Here is a 14,394-nt window from a genome sequence, read left to right as displayed (position 1 = left end):
TAAATATCAATATCCTGGTCATGTTTGTTCTCTTACTCCCCTCTCTCTCCCCCTCCCCTCTCTCCTCCCCCTTCTCATCTCTCTTCCCTCCTCCTCTCTCTCTCTCTCTTCCCTCCTCCTCTCTCTCTCTCTCTTCCCCCTCTCCTCTCCCTTCTCTTCTGTGACTGGCCGCTAGGGTCCTGCTAATAAAATCTCGGACAGGTAAACGTTGTTTTGGCTTGTTGAGTTTACAGAGCTTTTCCATCGTCCTTTACAAGTTTCTCAGCTCCTACCACAGCCCCAGACTCTGTTACCTTCACGGTTCCTCTTGACTGCTTGGACAAGTGGGTAGGCACCCTGGCAGCTGGATTTTCCCGTGAAGTTGAGAAACTGATGTGACTCCATTTTTGAAAACAGCTTCTACCTCAAGGCCTGACCAAGGAAGGGGGCGTGACCCTTGTCCTTGGAAAAACCCACAGAGCACTCCTAAGCACCTATCCACCCTGCTGAGTTGTCTGTAAATAACAGGAGAGGTCTGCAGTGCCAGGTGTCCCTGACTCAGTTAGGCTAGGTGAGGACCCATAGCAACCCCCCTAGCAACCACCAATCAGCATGAGACAGGAAAAATACCTGGGGTGCCAGATGACCCCCAAGTAGTTTATGGTGGTTGATAACATGTTGGGAAACCATGTAGTTCAGCACGTACACCCCTCACAGATTAAACCAATCAGTTCAAATGAATCCCCCTCTTGTACTAACCAATCACCCCTACCCAACTTGTTCCCACCAGTGAATGTGCTAATCAATGTTAAGAGTTGTTTGATTTTCCCACGGCATGAAATGAATTGCTGTGTGATGTTGTGACGCACAGATTAAACCCAAAAATCCTATAAATCCTCACTGAACAAAGAACCAGGGCTCACTCCTTGGGGACTGCTGCATGGGAAATGGTTGTGAGTCCAGGCTCGAGCTTGCAATAAAGACTCTTGTGTGATTGCATAGAATTCCACTCCTGAAGGTCTATTGGGGTCCCATGAATCTGGCATTACAAAGTCGTCCGGGTCAGTGGACCACATCATGGCCCCTCTGAGGTTTAAATTCTTTAGAAATTGAACTTGTAGGAGGCAGAGAGGGACATAACAGAAATTAGAAGGGGCCTTTAAATGCCCATAACCAAGTCAGGTTCCGGTGAGGGTTTGAGCTTAGAATGCAGCTGCAGACTAATTTGGTTCATGAAGTTAGAGATGCCCTGAAAAAAAGGTGACCCAGGAGATTGGAGCCCATTATTAACTTCCTCTTTACCCTAGCTCACTGCAGTCCAGCATTCTTAGAAGCTGTGAAAACTCTCCAGATAAGGGTAGAAACTAGGAAGCCCTTAGCAAGACAAGTGGCCAAAGGCTGTTAATAACAATCTTGCCTCCTTCCTGCCCTAAGCTGGGAAGGCAAACCAATGTGTTACCCAGGTCTAAGGCTGGCCACCTCATAAATCTGAAGCCTCCTGGATGGTTAACCCATGAGAAGGACTAGAAGGTTTTGTCCTGAGAGCCGATGAGGTAGATGAACACTGGGACATCAGCAACATCTCGGGTGCTCCCTCTCCCTTCTCCTTTCTCCTCCCTTCTCTCCACTCCTCACTCTCCCACTTGTTTGCAAAGCTTTCTTGAATCTTTTCCATCTCTACTGCCTGTACCACAGGTGCTCACAGCTATAGCTTAGAGTCATTACTAGTGTTGGGCCATAGAGGACACTGGATCCCATCCTAGAGGCTGGGACCCCAGAAGCTTCTCTGTTTCAACTGTGATAGTCAAGCCAAAGTGACTCTATATTGTTTAGTAACTCCATTCTGTAAAACAACCATGCCAAATAGAAGGGTCACAGCTGGGGCAAGTTGTTCTTTTCCTTTTGCTATAGAAACTCTTAAGAACATGGAACTACCTAATGGAGCACTGTTTCTATAACTAGGGTAACGGGGCTATGTTTCTGTATTGGGGTGACTGGGATAACTGTGATTAGTTAAAGTTCCCGCTGCCTGACTGCACTCTCCCGCTTCTGTAACTTGGCTTGCTTGCCTTGGCTGGACCCCCAAACGTCCCTTTTGTGGTTTTCAGGATTATGAGGCGCACCCTTGCAATTGTTCAGGGATGATCAGGAGAACAGCTTTATGTTCTGTTAGTCGCCACAGGTGTTCTTCCATAAAGGCTTGATTCGATTATACGTGAGTGGTCTGGAAGTCAGTTATGAAACCCCAGGACATTGCTTTAACTATAACAATGGCACCAGGAAGGAGAGAGGAGAGAGAGAGAGAGAGAGAGAGAGAGAGAGAGAGAGAGAGAGAGAGAGCGCTCACCTCTACTCAACAAGGACAAATATAAACCCAAAAGCCATGCACCTAGGAACCCAGCTCCTCCAGCCACACTCTACCTGCCTACAGTTACCACCTGGTTAATCCCTAATCAGGAGATTAATCACTGACTTGATTAAAGTTCTCATAACCCAATCATTTCACCTCTAAACTGTGGGGAGCCATTCTCACACGTGACTGGGCAACTCCTGGTTTGGGTCTGAGGCACTCTGGCTAAACAGTGTCGGAGGTTTCCCGACCCTCTCCTGGTGCAAGAGAGCCTATCCGTGTGGGGTGTGACTTGACCACTGACCCTGACCTTGGAGTGCTGCCCCCCTCAACCTTCATTGGATGGAATTCTCCCCTGAATTTCGTGTTCCCCAATAAAAGGCTACTCCCTGGCTTGCTCTCTCTCTCCCTCTCCTGCTAGCCCTGAGTAATCCCTGCCGCCCTACTGGGTGGTTCGAGGTATGAGTTCAGAGGGAGAGCCGTCTCGGACCTGGTCATAGAAAAAGGTAACTGAGACTGTGTGTTTTATTTCGATCTCACTAGCTAACTTTTATGCCAAGAACCTCTTTAATGAAACCAGTGCGCTGGTCGCATGGTGGAATTTGGCACCCACGAGGGGGGCATTCTAGATTAGCTAGATTGAGTGGGAGTATGCTACAAAGATAAAGATAAAGGAATTGGTGACAATTTTGGGTCACAAAAGTACCTGGAAATATTGAAGGAAAGAGACGTTAAATTAATTAAACTGGGAAATTAACTTCTACGGATAAGGAAATGTATCTGACTATTTTAGACACTATAATTAATCAGAAAGGAAAACAGATAAAGAAAACTCAGTTAATACAATTCTTAAAGATTGTAGGCGAATTTTGCCCTTGGTTTTGTGAATAAGAGTCCCTAAATTTACTTACTTGGGAGAAACTAGGAAGAAAGTTACAAAAAGTTTGTCTTTCTAATGAATTACCTGGAGGCATAGATAGTATTCAAAAAACTTGGATGCTCTGGAAATTTGTCTTTTTGAATATATGGGCCAGAGTTCATGGCCCCCTGAAGATCTATTAAAAGGCATTCAGAGAGCTATTAGGTCTATTCAAATGGAAAATCCGCCTGAGGCTAAGTTAATTTCCTTTCCCTTGAGCCATTTAAAAACAAAGGCTCTAGGGGCTAAACCAAAAGTTAGCAATGTGACTTTAAACTTGCATGATCAGGCTAGCCCTCAGGGAAATTATAGAGAGGAAGGTCATAGAGAAGAAACCTCCACAGTCCTAGAAGGTCCTCCGGAAGAGATAGAAGAGGAAAATCTGGAAGAGATTCTTAGAGAGGCACAGAGTTCTTCTCCACTGCGTGGCTTAGAAGCCCAATTTCAAAATGGTGACAGCGCAGATTCTATCCATGACTCACAGTCCGAGGGAGAAGAATCAGACGTTGATATTCAGGACTTACAGAGAAATTTTAACAGGCTGCGTTTAACACCGCCTGCACAGGCTATTCGAATACGGCCATTACCTGCTAAAAGGACAAAATTTAACAGGTACTCTGAATTAACAATGACTTTTCTTACCCCGTTCCAGCGAGGTATTAAGAAAGCACAGGAAGCCGGGAAGATATTAGCGGTTTTCAACTTTTTCCAGTTTTTGAGCAAGTTAATGAGCAAGATCAGAGAGTTAGAGTTCATGCTGTAATCCCATTTAAAACCATTAAGGAACAAAAAAAGTGCATGCGAGATGTATGGTCCGAATACGCCTTTTGTACAGAGCCTGATAGATAATATTTGCTCGCAGCCCCTCCCGCCTAGTGATTGGATTTCGTTAGCTAGATCTTGTTTGAGTGGAGGAGATTTCTTACTTTGGCGTTCTTATTGGACTGATTTTTGTACTGAACAGGCAGAAAGAAATAGAAGACAGAATTTACAAACTCCAGTAGAAATGTTTTTAGGAACAGGTGAATTTGCTGATTTAGAAAGACAGTTAAATTATGAATTTGTAATATACGATCAAATAACTGATTGTGCGAAACATGCCTGGAAGCAGATAGTCTCAAAAAACCAATCCAATTTAGTTCTTACCAAAATCAGGCAAGGTGTGAGTGAGCCGTACTCAGATTTTGTAGCCCGATTGTACCAGACCGAAAACAGGTTGATTGGGGACCCGGGTGTGTGTGAGTTTATTGTTAAACAATTGGCATTTGAAAATGCGAATAAGTATTGTCAGGACGTTCTTAGGCCGCACCGTAAAAAGGGGACAGTTTCTGAGTTTATCCGCTTATGTTCTGAGATAGACTCTACCCATTTGCAGACAGTAGCCATAGCTGCGGCACTGAAAGAAATGTTAAAGCCGCAAGAATTAGTACGAAAGCCCCGCGGGAGATGCTATGTTTGCGGGAAAAATAACCATTTTGCGAGCGAATGTCGCAAGCGCAATTTTAAGTTCAGGGCTCCATCTACTGATGATAATAGATATTACAGGACTCTACCCCACGTGGCAGATCAAGATGGCGTGGATGAGCCCGCTTTCTTGTCTTCATTTCCACCTGGCTGGAACACAAACTTCTTGTCGGCCCTCCCCCCAGGCCAAGAATGAGGAAGTAGGTGATGGTCGTGCAATGTGACGTCATCGCGCCAACCATGGGGGCCGCCATCTTTAATTTTACCGGAGCGGAACAAACAGTTTCCATACAAACCCCTAATAATTTTCAAGGCTTTTAAGAGATATTAATTGGCTGGGGCCATCCTTAAAACTAACTACTTCTGAGATAAGTCCTTTATTTCAGATATTACAAGGAAATCCTTCTCCAACCTCTCCACGTCAGCTAACCTTAAAAGCTAAAACAGCTTTAAAGAGAGTTGAACATACAATTAAAAATGCACAGCTTACTAGAGTTGATCCTAAAGAAATAGTGTATTTATTAATATTTCCAACTGAGCATACCCCAACAGGAGCCATATGGCAAAGATTAGGAGTTATTGAGTGGATTTATTTATCCTACTCCCCTCAAAAAACATTAATTCCTTTTCATGATTCCATAGCTCAATTAGTAATTAAAGGCAGAACTAGGATTTTACAATTAATTGGATCTGAGCCTGATATCATAATTATTCCATTTTCTGTTCAACAGACTAATTGGCTTTTTCAAACTTCTAGCTTATGGCAGATAGCTTTTGCTGATTTTCCTGGACAGATAGATAGCCATTACCCTCATGATAAGATTATCCAATTTGCATCATTAACATCACTTATTTTTCCAAAGATTGTACGTGCACATCCTATAGATGAAGCTTTATCAGTGTTCACTGATTTTTCAAGCTCAGGTAAAGCAGGTTTTTATAGTTGTGTTCACACAGAGGTAATGCAAACTTGTTATACTTCTGCCCAAAGAACAGAGCTTCAAGCTCTGATTTGTGCCTTAAATTACTTTTCAAATGAGCCTATTAATATTTATTCTGACAGCTTATATGCAGTCGGAGTTACCAAAAATATTGAAACTTCAGTTATTGGGTATACTTCATCACAAGAGTTATTTAAATTATTTCATAATTTACCGAAGGCAGTGCTAATGCGAAAATACCCATGTTTCATAGGACACATATGAGCTCATACTAATCTTCCAGGACCTTTAGTTTCAGGTAATGACAAAATTGATAAATTAGTAAATTTGTCAACAGATGTCTTCATATAACTGTCAACAAGTTTCCCATTCCTTGCATCATCAAAATGCTTCTAGCTTACGTAAAAAATTTAATATTACCAGAAAACAAGCTCGTCAAATTGTAAGCCAATGCCCTAAGTGTGTTATTCACACTCCATCTCCACCATCAGGGGTAAATCCCCGTGGATTAAAACCAAATCAAATATGGCAAATGGATGTAACTCATATTCCTCAATTTGGTAAACAATGTTATGTGCATGTCATAGTGGACACTTATTCCAGATTTATTTTTGCCACAGCACGTACTAAGGAAAATACTCAACATGTAATTTCTCATTGCCTAGCAGCTTTTTCTGTGTTAGGGTGCCCTATGCAGATTAAAACAGATAATGCTCCAGCTTACATAAGCTCTTCTTTTCAACAATTTTGCCAAGAGTTTCAAATTAATCATAAAACAGGAATTCCTTATAACCCCCAAGGTCAAACCATTGTGGAACGAGCTCATTTATCTATTAAGCTTCAATTACAAAAGTTAAAGGGGGGAATAGGATTATGACTCCCCAAAATAGCCCCAATCATGCTTTGTTCATTTTAAATTTTTTAAACTGTGACACAGAAGGTCACACTGCTGCTGAGAGGCAAATGTCTCCCTCAGTAACAGGCCCTTTAGGCAGAGTTTTGTGAAAAGATTTACAGACCAGTCAATGGAAAGGCCCAGACCCAGTGCTTATGTGGGGCAGAGGTCATGCTTGTATCTTTCCAGAAAGTGCTTTTCGTCCTATTTGGGTGCCTGAACGCGCGATCAGACATGGAAGAGATAGAACCCAGATTCAAGTGACTGAAGATAGACCCGGAGGAGCCCCTATCCAAAAGGAAGAGATATTGGAAAAAGATGAAGAAAGACCAGATTGACCCAGCCGAAAATCTGATTTCATGGGAAGACGTGAAGAAGCTAACAACACAGGCTTCCCGAATACTTCGACTCCTAGGAAAGAACAGGACCCCAGTGATGATGGTAGCAACAGTAATTGCCCTGCTGGGCTGTCAGGTAAAGGGGGATCAAATAGACACTTATTGGACATATTTCCCAGATCCACCCCTGGTACACCCAGCTGTGTGGACTGGAGAATCTATTCTAGTATTTACTAATGACTCATTCATGATGGGAGGATTTACAGATACTCATATTACTCCCAATCATGTGACTAGATTTAATTATTCTGGCTACAGTGCCCAATTACCTTTGTGTTGGTCCCACGATAAACATGCTGGCTATCTGAAAGTATCATTAGAGGAAAAGACAGTGATTGGTAGACCTAGACTGACAAATAATTCTATTTATGGAGACTTAAAACCTTATACTAGATCAGTAATTAAGATGGGACTTTCCCATAACAAGCCAGTCATTTCTGCAAAACCTCCACGGATACCCCACTGTCCAAATAGTTCTACAATTGAGATTGGCACCTTTCCTAGATGGATGGATTGTGTAAATAAGGTGTCTAAACATAAGGTACAACATAAGGTGTCTAAAGATAGTGGGTATATTTTAGACTGGTCTCCAAAAATTGATAAGAGACAATTACGAAAAAATTCTGCTATGACGCCTGCAGGATTTGTTAGTAATATTTTGACTTATAGTGAAGGTGGTATTCAAAAGGATATTTGGCGCTTAATTGCTGCCTCAGAATTCTTACATTTTACAGAGAAGCCTTTACCAAAATTTGTTGGCAAGAACTGTAAGGAGGGATCTTGCTATGGCTTACGATCCTGTGTCCAGTCTCCTTATGTTTTAATTATTGGAAATGTAAAAGTTAAATGGATAGATGACAGATATATTGTTACTTGTAACAAATGTAACCTAACCAATTGTATTACTAGGTATAATGGAGGAAAAGGAGTGCTGATACTTCATCAGCCCTCTTTTGTTTTATTACCTGCTAATATTTCAGAGCCATGGTATGCTGATACTGGTTTACAAGTCTTGCAGCAAATTCATGCCCAGCTAGCAAGACCTAAATGTGATATTGGAATTATAATTGTTGGTGTTTTGGCGCTAGTCTCTTTTATTGCCTCCACTGTCTCTGCATCTCTGACATTGTCTCATAATATTCAGCATGCAAAATTTCTTAATAATTTAGCTCAAAATACTTCCAAGGCTCTGCGTAATCAAGTAAATATTGATGAAAGGATTGAGCCTAAATTAAATGCCTTAGAGGCGACTGTTTTAGACATAGATAATGAACTTTCAGCCTTAAAGTTTAAAGAGGGCTTAAATGCCATGCAAATTATAAATATGTGTGTGTTACAGCTGCCAAGTACAACGCTTCTCTCTGGGATTGGGAGAAGGTTAAAAATCATTTGTTAGGTATTTGGCAAAATAGTAATAATAGCTTGGATATTCTAGAACTTCATCACCATATCCAAGACATTCAAAATAATAGAGCTGATTTTTCGGATCCTTCTTCTTTGGTTAACCAAATATTGAAGGAGTTGAATGGATTCAACCCTGGAAATATTCTTAAACACTCGGCCTGGTACATTATTGGATTATTCTCTTTGCTGTTAATTCTCTTTTGTGTTGTAATTATAGGATGGCGAGTCTTCGGAACATGAATACAGAAACTCCCAAGAGTGAACCACTGCCTCTTTTTTAAGAAAAGAAAAGGGGGAATATGTGGGGAGCCATTCTCACATGTGACTGGGCAACTCCCGGTTTGGGTCTGAGGCACTCTGGCTAAACTATGTCGGAGCTTTCCCGACCCTCTCCTGGTGCAAGAGCCTGTCCATGTGGGGGTGTAACTTGACCACTGACCCTGGGGCCAATCACTGACCCTGACCTTGGAGTGCTGCCCCCCTCAACCTTCATTGGATGGAATTCTCCCCTGAATTTCTTGTTCCCCAATAAAAGGCTACTCCCTGGCATGCTCTCTCTCTCTCTCTCTCCTGCTAGCCCTGAGTAATCCCTGCTGCCCTATCGGGTGGTTCGAGGTGTGAGTTCAGAGGGAGAGCCATCTCAGACCTGGTCATAGAAAAAGGTAACTGAGTCTGTGTGTTTTATTTCGATCTCACTAGCTAACTTTTATGCCAAGAACCTCTTTAATGAAACCAGTGCGCTGATCGCATGGTGGAACTAAACCTTCTTGCATTGTCTCACACACGAGCTTTGGGGGAACACCTCACATCTAAACCATAACCCAAGGAAGATATCCTTGGGTTGGAAAGAAGAAACCATTCATTATGTCAATCAATCCTTCGAAAGTCCTGAGTAACTACCATGATCCAGTCTAAGCACTGTGCACACACTGTCTGTAGGCAGAGCAGTGAACTTGACAAACATGATCTCCACTCTTATGGACCTTACAGTATATCAAGGATACAGACCAAAACAAACCCCAAAAAAGTCTCAAGTATTTTCAAGTTGTGATAAGAGCTAGGATGGAAGCAAATAAGATGGTCAGGGAAGTCTTCTCAGGGGAAGTGATATTTAAGTTGTGATATGAATGAAAAGGAACCAACCACACAGAGAGCAAGGAGAAGGGTGTTCTGAGGAAGTGGAAATTGTATCAGCAAAGGCCCTGAGGCAGGAAAGACCTTAGTCCTGCTACACACAAAAGCTTAGCAGGAAAAGGAATTCTGCCCAAAGTTCCTGGTCTCCCCTTCTTTGGGGATTACCATTAATTCTGACTCGACTCTCAGTATCTCTTTGTTGCAAGTTATGCTTTACCAAAACTTGTAATACTTGTATACCGAGGCATATTTTTTATACAAAGGGATGATTGCTGTGAGCAGAAAGTAGCCCAAGAGTTGCTTACTACAGGCAACAGACAATAAAGACAATCACTTGAATCTACCCTCTTTCCAGGAAATGCTGGAGGGGTTTGATGAAGCAGCTAAAAAACTAGGACACCCAGGATGCTTATCAGAACATCTGCTGGCAGAGGGAGCACTACAGCTCATGAAACTGCAGACCCTGGGGAGTGTAGTGGGTCTCTTGGAATCTCCAAGTCCTAGAGCAGAGATTCCTAGACTATGTGGTGGAGAGCATCCAAATAGTTAAGTGAATATAACATTAGGGAAGTTAACCTTCAATGACAAAGAAGTTTGGGAACTTGGTGGCCTTGGCATAAGGTTATGGTCCCTTTAAATTGTCACTATGGTGAGATGGTCACTGTGTGGAGGAATGAGACTCAAGACCATAGAAAATCCTTATAATGGCAACCTCATTAGCAATTTCTTTTGAAAAAAAGCTGTATGATCATGGAAACTATTATTGACAAAACAGTAGAACTACTCACCTGATTCTTGTGGTCCTACAGATCCCTGTTTCTGAGACCCCCATGCTCTAACAACCCACAGTTGGTCTTTTGCTCCAGGAAGCAGGACCACATGGCTCTACTTGTTATCATGGGTTTCCCACCATTACCATATCTTACTCCTTAGTTATCCATGAGGAAATGACCTGGTGATTGTGTTGGCTCTGGTTCTGGACTCCTCAACTTCACTAGCATGTCACCTATAACTACCTTGGTAGCTGGGACTCATCCACAGGACACAACAGTCCTCTGCACATAGCCCCAAAGCTATAAATAATAAGTTTTGTTATACTCTTATAAATAGCTAGAGAGGATTTCAATAGTCTAGGATTTCAAATAATTGGATCTCCCTTCCAACCTGAATAGTGTTTACTTGAATCCTATGCTGATAGGTGAATGACCACACATAGGATTCACAGATCAAGGTGACAAGCATTAGTTCAATCATGTAAGAAAGGAAACCTTTAGTCTTATGCAGAGGGGAGACGGTAGGATTTGGGGAGAGTCTTGCTAATGGATTAAGGCTTTCTTTGGGGGGACAATTGCTACACTTTGGTCATCAAATGCAACAGACACTGTTGATGAACCAAGGTGTGTTACCTTCCCCAGGAATGTTCCATGGACCATTGGAAAGACAAGGGGGTCCCTGCAGAAAGGTTGGTTATGGGATTCCCCACCCATGGAGAGCCTCCCACCTAAGTGCTTCTAACCCCTCAGCTGGTGCCCCAGTCTCTGAAGCAGAGTTATCTGGCACTTTCACATGTGAGACAACTCCTAGGCTTACCATAAATTAACTAATGTGGCTTAAAATGCATCAGGGGAAATTCTTTTTTTTTGGTGCTGGGGATCAAACCCAGGTCCTTGTACATGTGAGGCAGGTACTGTACCAACTGAGCTATGTCCCTAGGGGAGATTCTTTCATGTTCTAAGTCACTGCGCTACTCTTCTCTGGAGTCCCTAAACCCTGGTTTCTCATTGCTGGCAGCATAAGCAGCTTCATGGCTATAGAATATTTACTTAGGAAATAAAAAAATGATCTGCATTTCCCTTTCAGGTTTTAAAACACCATCTTTTCCATAATCCCAAAGTAATACTAAATTCTATTCGGCTCTCATAAATAGCTAGAGAAGAATTTCAAATAATCTGATCTCCCTTCCAACTTGAATTGATTGTGCTCACTTGAATCCTATGCTGAAAGCAGGCTGACTGGCAAGCAGTGTTTGCCAAAGGCCCAGAGGGAAGAACCACCTGAGTGCATCTGAGTGCGCTGTTTTCCTCAAATAACCTCTGGGTACAGGTTAGCCGGAATGGCACTCGTCTGTAGCCTGGCATCAATTTGTAAATTTGTCTTGTCTCATAAATTTGTCTCTTCACTTTATGAGACGAGATTTTCTCTAAAGAACATGTGAGATTAATGTTGTTTCCATGATGTCCTCTTCTCCATCTCCTTCCCATTTCTTCCTAGTTTTCCTCCCATTTCAGTTCTTTCTCTTCCAGTGTGACATTGGTCGGTGACGTGCTCTTTTCCTTCTTCACCCCACACCTACAGAGCCACACATTCTGAGTGGAACCACAGATGCCTGGATGGAAGACCAAACGTCCCCCAAGCTGACGAAGGCACTGAGTGGCTTGGCCAGGACAATGCTAAGGATTACACTATGAGGTACGAAGACTGAATAAATTACAGTTCTGGCTTGATGCCTGCATTCCGCAGGGACCTATTTCCCTAAGATCTGTGGTTTTGAGCTTTTAAATATGCACAGAGGAAGGGCAGACTAACCTCATTATTACTTACTTTTTCCTCAAGCCACAAAAATATGATTAAATGTAATTTATTATTTAATAATATGCTGGTTAAAATGTCACAGAGTACATGAAACACACTGGAAGACTTTAATGTGATTTAAATCAATTTCCAAATTTTGCTGAGTATGAATCTCTCCTAGTACATGTGCATGGTTATAATCCTGCTGCAATTGGCCATTAAATTCCACTTTGTCACAGATTTTCTTGTGCTGCACATCAAGCTACATCCTCCAGGATTTCATGCAGTCTCTATGTTATATCAATCTCTCTGTTATATTGGAACCCCTACTTCACTAAGCACTATGATTTTACTAAATGAACCTCCCCAAAATCTTGTAAGCCTCTTGAACAAATACAAATATAAAATACATATGGCCCACTACATTTTGTCTTTGGTACTGGTTTTATTTATTTATTTATTTATTTCCTTTTGGGGTCCTGGAGATCCCCACACTTGCACATGCTAGGTAAGCACTCTCCTACTGAGCTACACTTCCAGGTCTCATGATATTTTTTTCTTAAGTATTTGTGCCATTGTTAACAGTTTAGAACTTTAGGAGACCCTGAATATTAATTGAGGTTCTATTACAATTTATTTTTGATCAAGTCAGATTACTATTTTATTATTTAACAGGATGTGTTTCCTACTTTCTTTCTTTCTTTGTATGTGTGTGGGGGGCGCTGGGGAATGAACCCAGGGCCTTGCCATGCTAGGCAAGTGCTCCGCCACTGAACTACACCCCCAGCCCCAGATTACTATTTTAGGAAAGAGAGTTTCCTTCCCTGGGAAAAGCTTTGAGAATATGGACCAAGCAGTGGGAAAGATGTTCCATCCTGCTGTCAATCAGTTCCTAAGAAGGGGCAAAAGATCTTGGATCAGAAACAATGACAAGTGCTAAATTATTGTCTCTGAATCCACCTGCATGTAAATATATGGATGCACAGGAGAAAAGGGAGGGCAGTATGTGGGAGGGGTGGTAAGAGTTCATCCTGACTCTCAAGTCATCAACTCTTCTCCACAGGTTAACAGAAACCATTCAACCATCAGATTGAAAGATGTCTAAGTACTGGGTAAGTTCTAAGCCTCAGGTACCTTAACATTCCAATTTGGTTTCCTATAGAGACTTTTCTGACCCTCACCATTATGATTTCAGAAGACCTTGGCTCTTCTGGACTTAGTCTTCTCCAAGGTCATTCACCCAGGAGGTTTTTGTCTATCCTTTTCTCCAGCTAACCCTTGCTGTTGCTCTGGGGTGGCTCTCAGGGTTGTAGTGGGCTGGAACTTTTCGGTGGCCACTATCAGCTTCTCACTCTTTGAAATCCAGACCCTTTCAGAGTTTGGGGGATAATTACTAAGAGGTCTAAGTGGGTACAAAAGGACTTACCCATTAAAAAATAAGCTAGAAATCTGGGTGTATGGTGGCACACATCTGTAATCCCAGTGACTTGGGAGGGCTGAAGCAGAAAGATTGCAAATTCAAGGCCAACCTCAGCAACTTTGTGAGAACTTGTCTCAAAATAAAAACAAAAAGGGTGGGGGATGTAGCTCACTGGTAAAGTGTCCATGGGTTCAATTCCCAGCACCTCCTACTGGGGAAAAAAAAAGATAAAGTAGACCACACTTAATGCCAATCGTGAATAAATTACATTTTGAGAGTTAATGTAGAAAATTAAGAAGCTTACCTACCAGACCAGAGTATCTGGGTAAGTACTTTATACATGGCTGCTGCTTTGTGATCTTTATATCCTTGGGCTAGCTATTAGGCTCCAGATGTCATTCAGACTGAAGGGCAGTCAACCTGGGGAGGACTCAGACTTCTGGCCAGCCTCAAGGAACTAGTATATCAGTGTAAGTTGAATCCCAATATGTTCCAGTGCCTACCACTGACTGACATGGAGTTAATGACTTCAATATATATGTTGACTAACAGATTAAATAGATGATGTAGTCGGAGGGGGGAATTTTTGGTTCTCTGTGTTTTATGTTCCTCTGGGAAAGGCAACCTACTCAGGGCCTTCCTACTCCACACTAAAGCTTGGAAGAGCTCCTAAATCAGGAATGTTTTAACCCACTTTTAAGCATCCTCCATGTCTAGCAAGCCCACATCCCATCCAAGCTCTTGATACATGTAGGCCAACAGCTACATATTACCAGAGCTAGTTGTAGAACATATAAGGCTGGTCCCTGGGAGTTGTGAATAAAGGGCAAGGGCCCCAGAGTATTTCACTCAAATGAGACCATCCACCTGAACACCCACCAGGAACCCCCAGATCATAAACCAGCAGCAGGAGACAGAA

General features: G+C 42.3%; 1 long non-coding RNA gene across 1 annotated transcript; it reads left to right on the top strand.

The window, feature by feature from the left end:
- The first annotated feature begins 4,874 nt into the window (after positions 1-4,874).
- On the top strand, positions 4,875-8,899 carry LOC124080964 (uncharacterized). Its single transcript, XR_009225188.1, has 2 exons — positions 4,875-7,022; positions 8,568-8,899. It is a non-coding gene; the product is annotated as an uncharacterized LOC124080964 (long non-coding RNA).
- The last annotated feature ends 5,495 nt before the right edge of the window (positions 8,900-14,394 follow it).

This window comes from Marmota monax, unplaced genomic scaffold (genome assembly GCF_021218885.2).
Source record: "Marmota monax isolate L192 unplaced genomic scaffold, Marmota_monax_Labrador192_F-V1.1 WCK01_AAM20220418_F8-fsc01635, whole genome shotgun sequence".
In the NCBI taxonomy this organism is placed as follows: domain Eukaryota; kingdom Metazoa; phylum Chordata; class Mammalia; order Rodentia; family Sciuridae; genus Marmota; species Marmota monax.
Note: the sequence above shows the minus strand (reverse complement) of the source record. Positions and strands in the feature narration are given on the sequence as shown.